Below are 4,705 nucleotides of genomic sequence, written 5' to 3'. Positions count from 1 at the left end.
TCATCCTCATGGATTGGGAATTTTACTTCCAATCCCAGATTCTACCCTATTACAGGCTAAGGTGACGGAATATTCCTAGAGAGTCGCAAAATATCTCCAGATCTATCACCATCAGGTACATTTTCAAATATACATCTGTGTATTCTCTGTGTGATCTGCCTCCTAGAGATTTGGTCTTCTGAAACACACAACAGAAATAAAACTTCTCTTGAGCCTTGATTTATTTTTTTAATGTTTTATTTATTTTTTTTGAGAGAGAGAGACAGACAGCATGAGCAGGGGAGGGTCAGAGAGAGAGGGAGATACAGAGCCAGAAGCAGTCTCCAGGCTCTGAGCTGACTGTCAGCATGGAGCCCGACGTGGGGCTCGAACCCACGAACTGCGAGACCATGACCTGAGCTGAAGTTGGACGCTTAACCAACTGAGCCACCCAGGCACCCCTAAAATTTATTTTTATATTTTTTNGAGCTGGCAGTCAGCACAGAGCCCGACTCGGGGCTCGACCCCACGAGCCGCGAGATCATGACCTGAGCCGAAGTCAGACGCTTAACTGACTGAGCCACCCAGGTGCCCAACTTGAGCCTCGATTTAAAAAGTTCCTTGTTGGGGCGCCTAGCTGGCTCAGTCGGTTCAGCACCTGACTTGGAGTCAGGTCATGATCTCACAGTTCATGGGTTCCAGTCCTGCGTCAGGCTCTGTGCTGACAGCTCAGAGCCTGGAGCCTGCTTCGGATTCTGTGTCTCCCCATGTCTCTGCCCCTCCCCCACTCGCACTCTGTTTCTCTCTCTCTCTGTCAAAAAAAAAAAACAATAAAAAGATAAATAAAAATTAAAAAAAATAAAAACTCCCAGAAGGCATAACTGACTCTGGTTTTAGGCATACTATATAAGTTGCAATCGCCCACATGGCCCAAACCTTGCCTCGACCCTGACAAAAATCCTAAGTCACACAACTTCAACTCCGAAAGACGAATTAGTCTAAACTCATTAGCTCAGGTTGTTATGGACAATGACAGAGTCCTCGATTACCTCTTGCGTGGTCAAGGGGGAATGGATGCTATAGCAAACGCTCCTTGCTGTACATAGCGATAAAGTTCATTTGTACATCAGGACCCACAAAATCGAAGCTGCCCCACTGGTCTGGCCCACATCACAAATCTAAACCTAAGTCAGCCCGCGCTTATGGGAAACACCTGTCCAGGAAGTCAACCATACCCCAGCCACCATCCTCCAATTAAGCTTTAACTACCTTCCCTTACCCAGGAAAACAGGACCTGCTAGCTTTTATAAGGAAATCCCCCATCTCCTACCTAATCCTGCCCTGTTTTCGAGCTGCCTCTTCTAATGCTCCCTATAAAATCTGCTCTCACCCCAAGTCCTCAGGAAGAGCCCCCAACTGCTTGTGAGGTATGCCCCCAAGCCATGGATTGTTTCCCTTCGAATAAAGGACATCAGACCCGTTGCTAAATTTAGTTTTGTCATTTGACAGTTTTGGCAAGGAGATGGACCCTGAGGGGAGCCACTGAAGAGTCCAGGGATGGCTCCAAGATGACAGTGAGGATACCCACGGAGACTCCTCCGCTGCTCTGCGGGATCTCTGGTAAGCTTCTCTCAGATCAAGCTCTGCTGAATCTGAGATCTTCGAGTTTGTTTGTCCTGATCGCTCTGGGTGGAAGACTGCGGTGTGAGAAGCTCCAGATTTTTTCACAAGGTGAAAAATTGGGGTATGAGAGACTCCAGATTTTTCCAGGTGGGACTTAGTGAGCCACAGCATTTGGGTTTATGGCTGGCCTCACCAACATGGAAAGAAGCTTTGGAAGGTCCTTACAAGTCTCAGGAATTGTGCACAGGCAGTGAGAAACAGTAAGTCTGGTTGAATAAGGAAGGATTCTTTCAATAAGGGAAAATAATGGGTATCCCCCAATCTAAGAAAGCAAGATGGCAGCTTTCAAGGGATTCACAATGCCTTGAGTTAAATCCGCAGCATAAATCTCATGGTTTGTGAGTTCAAGCCCCACACTGGGCTGCTTCGGATCCTCTGTCCCCCTCTCGCTCTGCCCCTCCCCTGCTCCCGCTCTCTCTCTCTCTCTCTCTCAAAAATAAATAAACATTAAAAAAAGAAGAAGAAGAGTGACTGGAAGCCATAGATCTTTACAAAAATGGCAAAATTCTACTAATACAACCAAGAACCACAACAGCCATCAGGGGGGAAATGTTCCAATTAGACAAGATTGTTCATTTAAGAAGTGCATTTGAAAGTGAGTAAATCAAACAGAATGGGTTACCTATTTTGATTGGCATTAAAAAGCCTCGAAAAGACTTCAAAATTCCAAAGTAGCGTCATTGGAAGACTCGTTGCAAAAGGCTAATGAAAAATGACAGGTCCCTCAAACAGAAGACCGTGAGACAGATACGGCTCTTCCTGCTCCTTTCGCCCTCCCTTACCTGAGCACTCACGGTCTACTGATCCTCTATCTGAATTGTCTTTCCATCCTCCTGAGATCCAGTATCGTTAACTCCTAGGGTTGGAAGGCTCAAGACCCAGAAGCTTTGATATCTGAGGGCAGGCTTAGATGGATATCGTACCTCACGAAGAAAGAGAATTCGCATTCCTCTGCCTTTTGGTTCTAATCAGGTTCTCCCCTGGATCGCCAGCTCACTTCTCAGAGTGACTGAATGCACTTTCTGGTCCCCTCCCTGGAGGTCAGAGGATGGGATTGCAAGTTTCAACCCTCTACTTCAGGCATTGGTCTTTCTGGGACCAGCCCCAGTCAGGAAGTTCGCGGGAGGCCCCCACACCTACCCCCACCCATCATCTCCTTAGCATATAAAAGACACTCTTTGGGGCGCCTGGGTGGCTCAGTCGGTTAAGCGTCTGACTTCTGCTCAGGTCATGAACTCACGGTTCATGGGTTTGAGTCCCAGGTCAGGCTCTGTGCTGACAGCTAGCTCAGAGCCTGAAGCCTGCTTCAGATTCTGTGTCTCCCTCTCTCTCTGACCCTCCCCTGCTCACGCTGTCTCTCTCTCTCTCTCTCTCAGAAATAAATAAAAACATTAAAAAAATTTTTAAAAAAAGACACTCATCACCCAGGAGATTCCAAGCATTATAGGAAGGGTGTGCCAACAACCAAAGGTCAAATATTTCTTTCTTTAAAAAAAAAAATAGTTTAATGTTTGTTTTTGAGAGCGAAAGGGAAAGAGCACAACCAGGAGAGGGGCAGAGAGAGAGGGCTCCAGGCTCTGACCTGTCAGCCCAGAGCCTGATGTGGGTCTCGAACTCACAAACTGTGAGAGATCATGACCTGCGCAGACGTCAGATGCTTAACCAACTGAGCCACCAAGGTGCCTCCAAATATTTTTTTCTTATTAGATCACAGCATCCAACTAAGGACAAAGCACTAATTCTTTAAACTATATAAAACCACTTCATACAAATTCAGATTCCAAACTAAGTCCTTTATTTTTTAAAAAACTTTCTTAATGTTTGCTTATTTTTTTAGAGCGAGAGACCAAGTGTAAGCAGGGAGGGGCAAAGAGAGAGGGAAACACAGACTCTGAAGCAGGCTCCAGGCTCTGAGCTGTCAGCACAGAGCCCGATGCAGGGCTTGAACCCACAAACTGTGAGATCATGACCTGAGCTGGAGTTGGATGCTTAACTGACTGAGCCACCCAGTTGCCCCCTAAATTAAGTCCTTTCAAATGCCCTTTTATGGAGGCAGTTAATGGTTCCTTCAATAAGCAAGAATTCCCATGTTTCACTACAGACCCTGGGAACCACTAGCCCTGTCTCCTGGTGGTTTGTGAGGAAAGCAATGAGAAAATGCACTCCGGTTTTACCCCCTTCCCAAGAGCCCAGAATGGGCCTCCTTGTGTCCAGTTTTCCTTCAGCCCACTCCTGTCTCTTCTGGCTTTATTTTCTAAAAAGAGATAAATCATTTTGCAACACGCCCATTTCACCCTTGGAGAGAGTTCAAAGAACGTACCATGAAACTAATCATTTTTTTTTTTTAAAGTAGGCACCACACCCAGTTCGGGCCCCAGTGTGGGGCTTGAACTCTCCACCTTAAGATCAAGACCTGAGGTGAGCTCAAGACTTGGATGCTTAACTGCCTGAACCACCCAGGTGCTCTGAAACTAATTATTTTAAAGAGCTGACTGTGGGGGCACCTGGCTGGCTCTGTCAGAAAAGCACGTGTGACTCTTGATCTTGGGGTTGTGAGTTCGAGGCCCATGCTGGATGTAGAGATCACTTGAATGAATGAATGGGTGGCTTCTCTGTAAAAACACAAACAAAAAACTGTGAATAATTGCTCTGAATGAAATTTGGGTCAGTTTTTCAGGACTGAAATCCCATGTGCTCACTGGATGTTGTGTGGAAACCAACTTAACAAAAAACAATCAAAAAAGAAAAAAAAAATCACATGTGCTTAGGAAATTTGCATAACAGTTCCCGGAAATGTCCTTTGAAACACACTTTTCGACAAAAAGGGAGCCTCTGTGTTTGCCCTATGTTCCATAAAAATCTCAGATTTTTTTTTTCGCTAATATAATTGGTTTTTCTTGGAAGCGTTCACAAATGTGGAGACGTGTGGAAACCATCTAGATCAGAATTACACTTGCTAACCTCATTATCAAAAAAAGGATAAACTTGGGAAGACACACATGAAAAGAATGCCTTTCACCAAAACTTGGTAAATTCCTCTTGC

This window comes from Crocuta crocuta, unplaced genomic scaffold (genome assembly GCF_008692635.1).
Source record: "Crocuta crocuta isolate KB4526 unplaced genomic scaffold, BGI_CrCroc_1.0 scaffold531, whole genome shotgun sequence".
Taxonomy (NCBI): domain Eukaryota; kingdom Metazoa; phylum Chordata; class Mammalia; order Carnivora; family Hyaenidae; genus Crocuta; species Crocuta crocuta.
The sequence above is the reverse complement of the archived record's forward strand: the minus strand, read 5'-3'. Positions refer to the sequence as shown.